Below are 15,279 nucleotides of genomic sequence, written 5' to 3'. Positions count from 1 at the left end.
CCCCACCCCCGCTGCCCCACCCCTGGGTTTTCTGAGCCTTGCTACTCAAAGCATAGTCCCCAAATCAGAAGCATCAGCAATCACCGGGGAGCAAGGAAGCCAGGTTCCCAGGTGACCTACACCCAGATGAAACTCTGAGAAGTACGGCTATAGGGTCCTAAGTGGAGGCGCGGTGGTACACAGGATGACTTCTTAAGGACCCTCATTGTCGTATATGTCTCTCAAATCAAAGTGACATCGCATTGATAGGGATAGGTTATGAAAGGTCTATCTCAGGGTCATTACAGACCTAGAGGGTCAGCCTAGAATAGGGAAGGAATTTCAACTTTCCCTTTCTTTCCTGTGGTCTGCTCCTTTGGCGGTCCCACCTGACAGATACAGAGCACAGCATGGTTTTGCTCTAACTAATTGCCAACAGTTGGCTGAAGCTACATTTGTTACTCAAAAAGGCTCATTAATCTCCTAAAGCCAGTGTAGCCACGGCTGGTAATGGTGCCTCACCTCGCGACACCCAGTCCCCTGGGGCTCCCGGGCTCCTTCCCGCAGCATAACACTGGGACACCACTCCCTTCTCAGAAGGCTAAGCTAGTGCCCAGGGACATGGAGCCAGGCTGACCTAGAACCTGGTTCATCCCTGCCTCTGGCTGGAGTGATCCTAGCAGGCCTGGCCTAATTCAAGGTCCCCCCATGGGTCACAGGGCCTTGGAACGATTCCAGTGCATGTGAGAATGGATTACAGTGACACCATGTGGCCGTTATCTGGCACCTCGTGGGTGAGCTGAGCTGCCCTCTCACAGCCACATTACAGAATCTGTCCCCTCTTCTCCTGGTACAGGGATGAGCTCTACCTTGGAAAACCTTGCAGGATGTTTGGAGACATGAAAGTGGTGCGTTTTAGAAGCTCATGATGAAGAACTTGTGAAGAACTTAGGAGCTTCTGGCCAAGGTTTGCCAAAATTTTAAGGCTCACATTTTTATTTATCATATGGCTCAGAGAACATGATATAAATGTTCTCCTGCCTTTTTCCTCCAAGTTCTGCCTCTGTGGCTTTATCTTCCCAAGACTATAAATCCTGAAGGGAAGGGATCTAGAGTCTTTCACACCTACCCCCTGCTCCCCGGTACCTGACCCTGCTGAGCCATCAACCATCCACCCAGACACAGGGTAAAAGAGGGAGGAGGAAGGGGAAGAGAGAGGAAAGGGGAGACAAGACGGGGAAGGCGGGGAGCAAGTGAGGACGGGGTCTGGTTGGGGGCTCGTCCCAGAACAGCAAGAACATGCCGGACCTGAAGAATAACACACTTGATGAAGACTGATGTCACTGCACACACCCAGTGGCCGCGGGGCTGGGCCAGATGGGGGAGCCCCCCACTAACCGTAGGGTGGGGATGGCGCAGCTCAGCGCCCTATCCTGTTTCTTCTTTAACATTTCAATATGAAATTTTTCAGACACAAATTTGAAAGAATTCTACAGGAAATGCTAATTGTCTAATGTAAATGGTGGGTACGGAGATGTCCACCTTTTTTTTTTTTTCCTGTTTTTTGTCCTTCCAACGGCCCAGAGCCTCTGGCCCCCGCCAATGCCATCGGTGTTGCCAAAGGGGATGTGAGTTTTCCTCCCAGCACGAATCCAAGTAGTGCTTAAGACAATACTGCCCTCTGCTGCTGACCACAGGCTGTCACTTCTCTAGGACAGCTCTGCCTCGCAAAGGGCTCAGGAAAGGACAGGTCAGCTTGTTCCTAACCAGCACTTTGCTCTGTCCCTCCTGCATCTGCTCTCTGCCAAGGTGCACCCTTACTGCTGTGGGCACCAGGAGCGAATCCCGCTAAGCTCAGACAACTAACCAATGTGTTGCGCCAGCCCTTGTCTTTGTATCTTCATTTTTCTACAACCACTTACTGAGTATCTGCTTTTGTGAGACATAGAGTCGGGGCTGCGTGTAGTGCAAAGCTATGTCTCCAAGCTGTGGAAAAATAACTAGACCACCAAAGCCTCACTTTCCTCTTCAGTGAAATGGACATGATCAGACACTCTCTTCCCTGGGGTGAAGAGGAGCTGTAAAGCAGAGTGAGAAGCTATGCAATAAAAGTGGTTTCAGACACACCTGAAAAGAACTAGAAAGCCTTCACCTTCTTAAAGCAACAGTGAACCACTTCCAGGCCATTTGCTGACTTCAGGGAAATATCCCTGGGCCTTGATGTCTGATGTTAGCTCTTCTGAGGTACCTGGTGCTTCATAACGCTACCAGTGGAAAAGGTAAAGCAGGATGGACTATCCGAGACGGTGGCCACCGATGTGGGCCAAGTCCCTGTGAAACTGGAGCTGAGAGCAGGACACCCCCCAGGCCTTTGTTACCTGTTTCGTTCAGGATAGGATACATATTGCTTCTCAGACTTGACCTACATTAGAATCAGCAGGGGTACTTGTTAAAACTGGCACTGCTGGCCCCACCCATTCAGTAAGGTGGGGGGCTGGGGGGTAGAGCCTGAGAACTGACATTTCTCACAAAGTTTCAGATATGCTATTATGGTAATGACTCCTGGATCTCAGTAGCTTCATAGCACAAAAGTTTACTTCTTGTTCACGCTCTATGTGGAATGAGTCAGCGCAGCTCTGCCCCCACAGTCACCGGGGCACCAGGCCGTTAGATGCCCCCCTGTCTTACAGGGCATCTCCCAGAACATCTGACCTGCTTAGTTTCTATGACAAAGGGAAGCGAGAAGGGGTCATATCCGGGCTTCTGATCGTCTCAGCCCAGAAGTGAGCACACGTCATCCACCTTTCATGGACCAGGGCCGCTCACACGGCCCCGCCCCCGTCCCAGGGAGAAGTCGGTGCTCCTGGAAGGGGAGGTGAACCAGACATGGGCGGCACTTGTCCTGTCTGCCACACCACCCAGCGTGTCTCTCTTCACTCCAAGAACACGTGCCGTCAAATCAGAATGGAGCAGTGGTTACTGGGGACACGCTTTCAGCCTCTCACGCGTCGGTCATAGTGTGATGAGGGTGATGAGGGCGATGCTGGCGCTGATAGGAAACAACCGCCGAGGGCCTACTGTGCGCCAGGACCTATGCCAAGTGCTTCCTGTATATTAACTCCCTTGACTCTCACAACATCCCTATATGGTAAGGCAGCATTTACATCCCATTTTATAACTGAGGAAATGGAGGCAAAGCGTAGTTATGTAGTTTTCCCAGGTCACACAAACAGTAAGGGACCCAGCTGGGACTGTAACCCAGCCAGTCGGGCACCTGAGTCCGTGTTCTTAACGGCTGCTCCGCTCCATCGCTGGGTGGCTCATTTTATTTTTAAAGAGAATAGTGAGAAGGTCTGGTTTCTGGATAAGCTCGTAGTCCAGACCTAAATATTCTAAATATAAACAGTTCTTCATAGAGCATCCCGACGGGCCTTGCCAATGGGTTCCAGCCGCGGGCATGTTCACTGTGGCTTCAGTGAGACCACGGAATGACCACGGAGCATTATCCACACCCCACCCCTCCAGGATTCTCGCCTCCCCATCTATGTGCCCTCAGCCCTTGGCAGCGGTCCCTGCGCGAGGAGGCTGCCACAATGTAACCAAACCCCTACAAATAACAACACAGACTGTGACAACATACAAATAACAAAAATTACAACAAATTATAATAACCCTCAAGCCTGAGGAGATCCATCGCCACCAAGCGGTCATAACCTGGCTGTAGTCAAACCAGTTCTATTCCAAGGAGTCACCCAACCCAGGGTGGGCCTGACAACACCCACCTTCTCCAGCCTCTCCAGCAGAAAGCCCTGCCGACACACAGGCCCATCTCGTTGCTTTCTCTCTGCCTCTGCTGCGCGTCCTCAGCGGCCGGAACCGCCGCTCGGGTCTCAGCTGCGCGTGAGAACAGAAGCAGAGCATGGCCGCCTCATGACCTGGGGAGGGGGCTGCGCCTCCCCTGGAAGAGCCCACGGTTGCCGAGTCCTTCTGGCTTTCCACCAGCGTTCAACCGGGTGGGGCCTCCACCGAGGGGGGGCTGATGCCTCGGCCCCGGCAGGGCCTCCACCCCCGCCTGCTGGTCAGACCCCCGCCCCTCCGTTCCTGGGGCCGAGGCCCCGCTGCCTCCCTCACCTGCCCCACGGCCCCTGGCAGCCTGCGCTCGCGCTGCTTCTCCAGCCGCGGCTCCTTCTCGTGCCGCCTCCCCTCGGGCCTCCGGCAGGAGGGCGTCTTTCTCCCTCACAGCCTTTCTCAATATTGTGAGAAGAAAACTCCCTCCGTTCCCGTGGCCTCACGGGCACTCCGTTTCTCTAAGAAATTCCCTATTTCTTGAGGGCCACCTTTACTGCCTTGGGTGCTAGCCTCCACCCCTTCCCAGTCTTGGGGTGGGGCCCAGTCCTCCAGGAGGCAAGCCACATGTCCACTGGGGGACACCTGAATGTCTCCCCATCCGTAGGCCCAGCCCGCTGAGACACTCCCCCCACGAGGGCAGCCTGTTCTTTCCCTTGGTCAACAATGACCCCTGCCAACATTGGCAATTGTCTTGCCGATGGGTTTCGGCCCCAGGCAAGTTCACTATGGATTCAATGAGACCAAAGAATGACAATGGAACCTTATCCACACCCATGGTAAGTAGCTCTGTGGAAGTTGACTCAAGCCAGATATGTTGGAATGGGACTCAGTTCCAACAGAGGGTCTTTCAGGGTCCTCACTGATGTCCCACAATTGGTAGACAACCAAGAACGTAGTGTCTGGCCCCCCTAAAGAGCACAACCTTCCTAGTAATGGACCAGAAATCAAGAGAAGAGGACAACATATTTCTCGACTTTCTCATAGGATTGCCTCCCAGATGGTACAAGTCCTCCTTAAATGGGGACCCAGGAATCTCAGTTCCCTCCCTTCCCCGTCTGCATCCTCACCTGATCTGGAGAAACGCTTCCAGCTACAGTGGCCCCCACCCCGAGGTCTGAGCCTCTCTGCTGGCTCTACCCTGGTGGGCAAGTGACAGTATGATAGGAGGAGGCTTTACATCTCAGTGTCACTGAGGCACAGTCCCAATGAGAAGGGACTAAAACAATTCCATGGGTTAAATCATCTGCATGAAAAATGAGCCTTTCTCCCACCGTCAGCGATGGGCTCTCAAAGTTATCCTAATAAAAACTGTTCATTTACTCTGTCTTATCAAAGACTCCCCCCATCCATTCCACATGAAATTGGAAAATTAGAGTCTTGAAAAAATACCGTTGGGAGAAGAAAGAGAAAATCCTACCTGGGCACACTGGATTCCATGAGTTTGTTTTTTTCCTCATCAGAGGAATGGGTAAGACTCAGCTGCAAGAGGGCCCGTGGCTTACCCAAGAATGGCCAGCAGAGGTCGCTCGTCTCTTGCTTGAAAGCTTCAAATTATGAGCTTCAGCTGGGCGTCCTCTGCTTCTATTTCTGGGGGAATGTTACATCATCAAGAAGGCTCTGTTTACCCCAAAACACAGGATACTCAATGGCTCCTGTTAGCGCATCAAAGGGAGTCAGTCTTTGGCCTCAAAATGTCAAATTTCTTCCCTGGGGTTTACGATCCTCTCATTTTCTGTTTTTCTTAACAAAAGTTCAACATCTCCTTGGCAATGATTTTGAAACACTACAGCTTTCAAGGCAGTCTGAAAATACTGGCTATTTTGTTTATACAGCTATCAAAGATACATGGTTAGCTATTCTGTCCATTTCTCTCCTTTCCTCACACACACGCACACACACACACACATTCGCTCAACATTCTCAATTTCTGCTGACAATTCAAACCTATATCTGCAGACTGGGATCTGACTAAGAAGACAGATGATCAGGAGTTAACTAAGCGCTCAAATAAGTTATTCTGTATTGAAGGGGTCTGTATTGTGAAGGGTCTCCAACTGGTTCAGGGCTGTGCTTAACATTATCAAGGCACAGTCCCATCAGGCAGTACCAAGGTAATTCTTTCTGATGGAGTCTTTAGGTGGTTAAAAGCATGGAGACATTTCTTTCCTTTCTTGCAAGAGTACCTCTCAGATGGACCGGCAGTGAGAACTGTGCTTCGAAAAATGGGCAACAACAGCTCACTTCTCAGCCAATTCTAACATGTAAAGCGTGTTGCATACACAGCTCCCGGAGGGCACGCCCTGGGGTCTGACTCCACACTGAGAATGAAAAAATGAAAACATGGAGATTGATGCTTTCACACTGTCAGCAGATCCACACCTTGAGAGGGCAGCAAAGGCCGACTTGGGCTCTTTGCTGCTCTCATTCCAGCCGGTGTGCAGCAGAGGCAGGCTGCCCCCAGTACTTCCTTAATAGGAGCCCTGCCCAGCTGCACAAGTTTCCTACCCCAGAATTCAGTCCTATCCATCCCGTGGAGGTGTATCAGTTTGCTAGGCTGCTGCAGGTTATCCTCAGCAAGAGGAGAGTCCCAGCACAATAAAGCCCATGAAGCATGGACCAGCAGGGTGTGTGTAGGGCATTGAGCCAGATCTTTACTGTGCCATATAGCCTGGATTCACTCCTACAGGTAATGTGTAGCCCCGGGCAGATTTAAATAAGAGTGACCCAGGCAGATTTGCATTACAGATCCGTCACTCTAGCAGAGCAGTGAAAACCAGGGATGGGTGAGGGACAAAACTAGAGGAAATAAGACCAATTCAGAGTGGGACTATAATCCAGGCAAGGGATAATTAATTCCAATCATGAAGGAGCAAATTCAAGAAATATTTAGGAAATTCAATCAGTAAGACTTGGAGATTTACTGGACGTGGAGGGTTGAGGGAAGGTGGAGATCCCCCAGTGACTCAGGCTAACACAGGATAAGGGTGGAGAAACAGGGGAGGGGAGCAGAGGCCAGGCTCCACTTCAGCCCTGATCCTTCACACTCCCTACTGCATGTTTCTCACTTCCCACAGAGGTAGTTTTAGACGTGCTGAACTTGAGGGGACTGAGGAGCCCCTGGGGGAGGTGTTCATTCCTGCCCTTGAAGAATCTCCACTCCAGTGGAGCAAATAGACACGGATGATCCACAAATGCCTACGCCCAAGTTCCTATAATTCTACAACCTATTATCTGCAATTTCCAAATCCCCAAACCCCAGGAAATCTGAAAGGTTTTTATAAATGTGAAGTCCATTAAACAGCACCAAACAGAACTGACTTCAGCTCACCATGGGACCCTTGAGCTGCGGCCCGTGCTGGGCTCTGCATAGACACGATGCCTCCCACTGCAGCCACGTGACAAGAAGAGGAGCATTTTCCAGCAGAAAAGGAGTGGGCGTAGGTACTCAGAAAGGGCATGAGTGCTAGGCAGACCCCACAGGAGCCATCTGCTCTGCTCATAAGATGCCCCCATGCTGTCAAGATCACATTATTCTGTCAATTCTATAGATGAAGAAACTGAGGCTCAGATGTGTCCGAAGCCATTCTACAAGGACCCAAATCCAGAATGAAAACCTCTTCTATAAGAGGAGAATTTGCAAAGGGGACTAGAACCTGAGCTGTCTTTATTCTAAGACTTAAGATAAATTGACTTTTCCACATCCTTTCTGGTTGCTTTCGTGTTGGTTAAACACCACCCACAGACGCGAGCTCTGACCTACCCTTTCCCAATCTCTGGGTCAGCAGCAAAATCTCTCCCAAGAGCCTTGCCCTGGAGTGAGCAACTGTGATGCTCTGCATGGGAGGAGAAAAGCCACAGAACAGCTCTTGAATTTAAAAACTGGAAGTAGGCTCTGTGGAACACGTAGACAGGTAGTGTGTGCGTGGGTGGTGCATCTGTGTCTCTGCAAGTTTTGCTTCCACGTGTTGTGCACAAATGTCTAGTATCTGATAGCTGCTCAAGGCTGACCTCCTGAGACTTCATCAGATGTGCGGGTGCTGCTCTGGGACAGAAGGCTGGGTATCTATGCCTATGTTCCCTTAGTGAAGAAAAGAGAACAAAGCAATGGTCTTGGAATCTGACTTATGGACTCATGACATTTTTAGTCCTCCAATTGCAACGGAGGCCCCTTCAACCCTGGGCCCCCAGCTGCAGACTCAACCCCATGCCAGGCTTGGACAGCAGGACCATCTTCTAGTAAGGAGCCACGAAGGCCATTTTGTCAGTGTTCCTAAGACTCAGTCACCATCCAGCCTTCCTCAGGGCCACTGCTCAACTCTGTGACCTGTTTCTACAACCAAGCCTCTTCTCTGAACCCCATTTCCAACCTAAATTCCTGAGCTGGACCCCTGCATTAAAACTCCACCCTGAGCCCAATTCCTCTAGGACAAGGGCACTTTATTGCTCCTGTGTACACTCCCACCTCGGGTTCGGAATCTCATCCTGAAATCTCCCACCAAATTTCATCCCCAGGCTACCTGCCCACCTGCCTTCTTGAATCCTATTATGGTTGTTGAATGAATAAATCACGAGTTGCTCTATGCTAAGCACTTAAAGATATAGTATCTACTCTAAGGACTCAAGATTTAGTGAAATAAATTAATAATTTAAATTTTTGAATATAATGGAAGAATGAATAAAGTATTGTCAAACGCTGTGGAAGAGAACTATTTTGTCACGAGAGATGTCATAGAGGAGGTAAGATGCGAGCTGTTCTTGAAACCCAGTCATCTTCTCATCAAAAAAGGAGAGGACATGGTAATGTAAATTGGTGCAACTGCTGTGGAAAGCAGTATGGAGCTTCCTCAAAAAACTAAAAATAGAAGTACCATCTGACCCAGTAATTCCACTCCTAGGAATTCACCCAAAAAAAACAAAATCCCTGATATGAAAAGATACATGTACCCCTATGTTTATAGCCACACTATTTGCAATAGCCAAGATATGGAAGCAACTTAAGTGTCCATCAATGAATGAATGGATAAAGAAGTGGTACACATACACAATAAAATATTATTCAGCCATAAAAAGAAAAGAAATCCTGACATTTACAACAACATGGATGGATCTAGAGGGTATTATGCTCAGTGAAATAAACCAGGTGGAGAAAGACATATACCATATGAATTCACCTATTTGTGGAATATAAAAGCAAAGCAAAACAGAAGGAATGAAACAGCAGTAGATTCTTAGACAACAAGGAGGGACTAGTGGTTACTGTGCGGAGGGGTTGGGGCAGGTGTGGGGTGGGAAGGAAGGGGGATAAAGGGGCACAATAATTTGCAATCACAACATAAGTGGATCACGGGGACTGTTGTACCACTGTGATGTACATTTGAAGCCAACATAAGATTGTATACTAACAATACTTTAGTAAAAAATAATAGTGAAAAAGCAAAGGCAAGGACACTCCAGGAAAAAGAAATAGTCATGCAAAGGCACGTGGCATGACCACTTCAGAACACTGCCTTCTCCCGGACTCCCCACTGCTGTCCTCTGCCTGCACGCCGTGATGCTCCCGTTACCCTTTGCGGGAACTACAGGATGTGATGATTTGCTAGACATACCAGCCACTGCCCGTCCCACCCTCTCCCGGGGCTGAGCTCCAGCCCTTCCCCAACCCTTCCATTCTCAGATGGTCACAAGTTATGACAAGGCCAGCCTTAGAGTACAGAGAATGTCCAAAATGATGGGCAGGGCCTTGGTACAAGCTGACACTTGCAAAGCTACCTAGGGTTATAAAAAGAACAGGGTCTGTCTCTAGGCCTGCTTTTTCCTTCTGTCCCTGAATCTGCCACGCCCTAGTCCAAGAGAAGGAGAGAAGAAATGACTCCTTCCCCTCTGTCTCCCACACCCCATCCTGTAGGCCTGACCCCAAACATGACCCTTCGGGGGCTAATCTAGGTCCCCTAGACCCCAGGATGGATTAGAAGTTTTCTAGTGTTACCGGGTGCACGGGCCTTGCTCCCACTGCAGAAGAGAATCCCTTGTCCCCTTGGAAATCCTGTGGTCTACTTGCTTCCCCAAGGCTCCAGAAAGCCTGGGCAGATCACTTCCTCTCTGCTGCCTCCGACCTGTGGGGGCCAGGTAGAAATGCTGAAAGTTGAGATCAAAATAATCCATAACGGGAGTGTCAATGCCAGCCTGCTCCCCGCCCCCTCGGCTGACTTGCCTCCAATACCGAGTGCGGGCACTCGCCTCGGACTGGGTGTACCGTGACTGTCCCCGTTGCACAGCACACAGAAGGGGCATTGTTCTCAGCCCGCAGCCGCCCGGGAGGCAACGAGACTGCACTGTCTCCCTCCACAAGCTTCTTTCAATCCATCTGCAAAGGTCAAATCTGGCCCATAGCACTGGGAACCATCAGACAAGAGATCTTGCGTCTAAATCAAGCAATCGTTTCCTTCCTCGGGAGAAAATGATCTCTGCTGGCTTCTACTTATTGTCAGTTCTACTATTTAAATGCTCCATCTCAGGAACAATAGTAGACAAGAACACTGAGGTGGCAGTGCTGCTAACAGCCTCTGACGCCCTCCTCCTCCTGAAAGCCTAGAAAGGGGGGAAGGGAAAGAGAGGGAGGGGACGGAGAAGGGGTTCACCTGCCCGTGACACCTGTTGGGGGGGGGGGGGGGCGGGTCCTACCGGAAAGCGGGTTTTCTTCTACTTCACCCAGGTGTTCCCAGGGGTGCATGTGTCCCCAGATGCTGTCTAGTCCCCAGTTCCTAGCATTCCAGTTGTTTAAGAGTCTTGGCTGTCATCCCCCCAAACCCATTATGAAGGAGAGGTTTTGTCTTTCGCTGCCCCCATCCCCACCTCCCCTATGACTAAGTGCATCCGCAGGACATCCAATGGGCTTCCCTGGGTCCCGGAGGGCTCAGGAGCTCAGGACCAGGCCTCTTCCTGGAAAAGATGCTTGTTCCAGGAGAGGGGGGGACCTGCCAGCTCTGCACCTTGGGGTCTTTAGCTGAAACCCCGCTGGACGTGGGAATCCTCTGCCTCAGACAACGCACCCAGTACTCGCCTCCCGGCCCTGCCTGCTGCCTCCAGCCTGCTCTCCATGTGGTCCCCGCAGTGTTCAAACGGAGTCACGCCCCCAAAGGGTCCTCTTCTTCAGTGGTGTTGTTTTCCAAGCACTTCACATACGTTATCCCATGTGTTTCTTAGGGCCCTCTTGTTGAGGGAAGTGTCATTCCCTTATGCCCATTTTACTCATGAGAAACAAGCTCAGAAATGTCAAGAAACTTGCCTAGCATCGCCCTGCTAATAATAAAGCACCCAAAATTCAATCCCAAACCTGTTCTCTTGTCTGACTCTTAACTTCCTCACTATGACTCTCAAAGAGGTGTAGACATATTATAGAATTTCAGGGTCTATCCAGCAAAGGCATTTCTGAAGGTCATCAGTTCATCCAGTAGACAAATTCTTCAATAGGCGATCCCTGCAGAATGCCTGCCTGCTCTGTGCTGGGCACCGTGGAGACAGAGATTAGCAGGTCGTCCCTGGGTCCTTTCAAAGGGAAGTTGGAAGCTCAGTAATCATCTACGGGAAGTTTCCAGAAGGCTGACATCCTGGGGATGACCGGCTTGAGAGCTCCCTCTCCTATGGGGCAGCAGAGGGAGAGGAAGCAGGGGAGAATGTCACCTCAGTGCCTGACACACTGTCCACACCCACAGCAGACACCTGACAAATGCCTGTTAGCTCTTAGAATATCATAGGAAAGAGCAGCAGTCACCACCCATATCAGGGATATGGAAAATTCTGAAGCAAGGCATTTTGTCTTTGAGGAAGTGTTGGTCAGAAACAGTTCTGCCAAGAGAAAGATCTGTTCTGCCCAGGAGCCAGAGGGGTGGCCGCAGGACCAGGTCTGGCAGAACGCTGCCACTAGAGGGCAGTGGTAGCTCACTGTTGGGAGTGAGGGATACGGTCCAGGGCGAGGGTAGGACCCCGGGACGGACACGTGGTGTCAACTGGGAATGAACGCAACGTACTTTCCACATTCCATACACATCCTTTCATTTCCTTTGACTCTGATAGTAGACCCCTGGGGTAGAGGGACATCGTTAGCCCAATTTAACAGATGAGAACAGGAAGATTCTTGAGGTTTAGACTCGTTCTAGGTTGCTTGGATAATAAAGAAGCTACAGGGACAAATGCCCCTAAACCTCAATCTTGGACCAAATCCAGGGCCTGTTTTAAACATGGTGATGTGGGCTAAATTCTTTAATGAAACTCCCACCTTCATAATTTTCCCTTTATAGGCCATTCCTATTGTTTTTTGTTCTTACCTGGAGGGTTAGGAAGAAACAGAAAAAGCAGATTCAAACCAAACTGGACCATCAGGTACTTTGTAAGTAGCCTTGATAAAAGTTTGGATGAGAAAAAAAAAAGTTTGGATGAGGCAAGTGATTCTCATGACTACTCACCCACTGCCCTTGACCGCTGTCTTTCAAGGTCACCACTGTTGACCCTGGAGAGTCGTGAAGGATTCCTCCAGCTGTGGGTACAGAAACACATGCAGATAATGATGGACACAGAGGAGAAAGGAACTGCAATCATCGCTGAGGACCAGAGGCAGGTTCCCACATAAGAACTGAGAGATCATCAGCTAAAACTCCAAAGCCCAGAGTGATGGGTTTTATCCTGTCCCCCACCTTCTTCCTGGAACGTGGCATATATACCAAGACTGGGCTCACTTGGGAAAGTGACTCAAAGCAACGGACAGAGTTTTTAGCACATAGGCATAGTGAATACCTGAGGATGGGATTGGTGAGAACTTACTCACCTTGTAGACATCCCACCTGCAAAATCCAAAGCCACCTGTCTTCCCACCCAGGGTAGAACTAGGTATAACTGAATGTTTGCTGAACCTTGGCAGAGGCTGAGGGGAAGGATAGAAAGATCTGAAGGCGGAGTATATAGATGGAGGTGTCGTGGGAAAGAGCAGAAGAAAGAAAGTCCAGGTGGAATGGGTTGATATCTTCCTCCTGGGTGGAGGGCACTTGAGGAAGTGGTCAGTCATCCTGACTGCATGGCCCACCCTTGACATCTGCTCTCTGCAGACTCTAAAGAATTTCGAAGATGCAAAAAGAACCAGAAGCAATGGACTGTTTCATATATTCTTCTGGAGATTCTGTGGGTATCTAGGGGCAGCCCCTGGTAAGCCCATCCCCAATGAACCAAACTCCTTCTCTTTCTGCTACTAATGGTGTCAAACTAGGAACACACCTTGTTCCTTGTAGGTTTTATTCAGCCCTATAGTTTTACAGAGCTTTGTTAGAACACAAATGCCAGGCGTAGAGAGGGAACTGAACCAGGGTTTCTATGCTTACCTTAGAAAGCTTGTCACTAACAGGCAACCTTGACATGTATTAGACCAATTTCCACCCGGGGAGGGGGCCGGATGCCATAGCAGACACGGGCTTTGGGAGAAGCAGGTCATCCATTTTGCCTCTGGACCCAGGGAAGGGTGCTAGGGGAGGAGACTTTTTTAAATCCAGCTCAAATAAAAAGATGAGCCCATCTTAGACTACAGGAACAACATGTCTATTCCTGTAAGTACTAGAAATCTGGTGTCTTATTTTAAAGCAAGTAAGTACTAAACAGCAAGTATTACATTGATTCAAGCTAGTGTGCCAGCCTGTCGCTACAATCCTGCAATCTCCGTTCCCTCCCTCCCGCCCCCACTCCCTGTGCCCATTCCATTCTCTGTTATTCGGCTCCAAATTGGAAATGTGTTATGAAATGAGTGCTACTGATTCTTCGGTGGCCCCTCTCCTATCTCATTATTTGTCCCGTCCTACTTTCAAGGCCCTGTATGATTTGTTCCTTTTCCTGCTTCACCAGCTCATCTGGGGCTTCCCTCCCTTGTTCTCACTGCCCAGCCACAATGCACTCTGTCTGTCATAGGTTCGGATCCTTCCCACCTCCATCTTCCCACCCCACCAGGGGCCTTTGCACCTGTTGTTCTTTTGTTTCTCTGGCTTTTCCTGTAGCTGATTCTTCTTCCTTCTGATCCCAGTTTGAAAGTCACTTCCTCAGAGCTAGGTAATATTGCCCTAACATATACTTTCACAATGGCCTAAACTATTCATAGCACAAATACCTAACAAGTGCAATGGTCTGTATTTGTTTAAAATTTAACTTCACTGCTAAACATAAGCTTCATTAAAGCAGAGACTGCATCTAACTTGTTTATTACTGTATGTTCAGAGCCTGGCATATTGCCCAGGCAGAGTAGAAACCTTCAATGATGGGGTGAGATTTTGGATTTTATTCTGCAGGTAAGGGATCTTTTTCGGGATGGAAGCAATATATTTTACTGATAGAATTCCAGCATGAGTGACAGTTGGGTTGGAGAGAAAATAATAACATATTGACTCCTAATATGTGCCAATCACTGCTCTAAGCACCTAGCATTCTGTCTCACTCCACCCTACTACTGTATAATTTAAGTTCAGTAATTATCCCATTTACAGATGGAGAACCTGAGACATAGAGAGGTTAAGCCACCTGTCCGAGACCACACATCCAGTTAACGAATGACCTAGGAGTCCAACCTAGAAGTCTTCTCCAGAGCCACTCTTAAACATGCCAGTGGGACACCTCACCCAGGGCACCTGGAACCTAGCCTATCATAGTAGTACTCAAGAGGGAAGGACAAGGGCCTGGATTAAAATGATAGAGATGAACAAACAAAAGAGGCAGCATTTACTTACCACGTTTTGTAAGAAAAGAGAATAGGGAATATACTTACATATATTCTTATGCTTATATCCACATGAAATACTGGATGGATAGAGGAGAAACTAATAAAAGTGACTGCCTAGAGAGGGCAGGGAGTGGCTGGGGAGCCGAGTGGGGTGAGACCTCACAACGCATGCCTTTAAATTTAGTTCTGTTTTCTGATCCATATGAAGGTGTTATTTGTTCAAAAAACACAAATGATGAAAAATGAAAAGCACAATTTAAAAGTTAACTTGAAGGAACGATTGAAAGCGTTTAATAGCTGATCGGATTTGGAAGGCAACCAAAGAGACGACACAGCCAAAGAAAGCATCTGGGTCTCCGACTTGTGTGTTTTGGGCTCGCCGAGCTGGGAAGAGCATCAGGGGAGTGCGTCTGGGCACGCTCATGTTTTTTTGTGGGTGAAGTGGACATCGGGATGTCAAGGTCAAGGTTGACAACCCAGATGGGGGCTTTGATTTGGGACAATCACATACTGATGGTAACAGAGCCAGTGAATGGATGCTAAGGTCAAGGGGAGAGGAGAGAAGGAAGAAGCAAGAGGGCAGAAGACAGAGGTTCAAGGAACTGCACTGAAGGAGCAGCCGCAGGGCAGCTGAGGTTGGCACTGCGCAGGCCGGGCCAAGGGCGGGACAGAGGGCAAGCAGAGGGGCCAGAGTTTCCGGAAGG

The 15,279-nt window shown here is 49.4% G+C and overlaps 1 long non-coding RNA gene across 1 annotated transcript; it reads right to left on the bottom strand.

Annotated features, from left to right (window-relative positions):
- Positions 1-4,639: 4,639 nt before the first annotated feature.
- On the bottom strand, positions 4,640-9,940 carry LOC118925956 (uncharacterized). Its single transcript, XR_005030255.2, has 3 exons — positions 9,815-9,940; positions 6,088-6,146; positions 4,640-5,415 (listed from the first exon to the last, which is right to left on the bottom strand). It is a non-coding gene; the product is annotated as an uncharacterized LOC118925956 (long non-coding RNA).
- Positions 9,941-15,279: the final 5,339 nt, after the last annotated feature.

This window comes from Manis pentadactyla, chromosome 9, assembly GCF_030020395.1.
Source record: "Manis pentadactyla isolate mManPen7 chromosome 9, mManPen7.hap1, whole genome shotgun sequence".
Classification (NCBI taxonomy): Eukaryota; Metazoa; Chordata; class Mammalia; order Pholidota; family Manidae; genus Manis; species Manis pentadactyla.
This window is presented reverse-complemented; position numbering and strand designations above follow the sequence as displayed.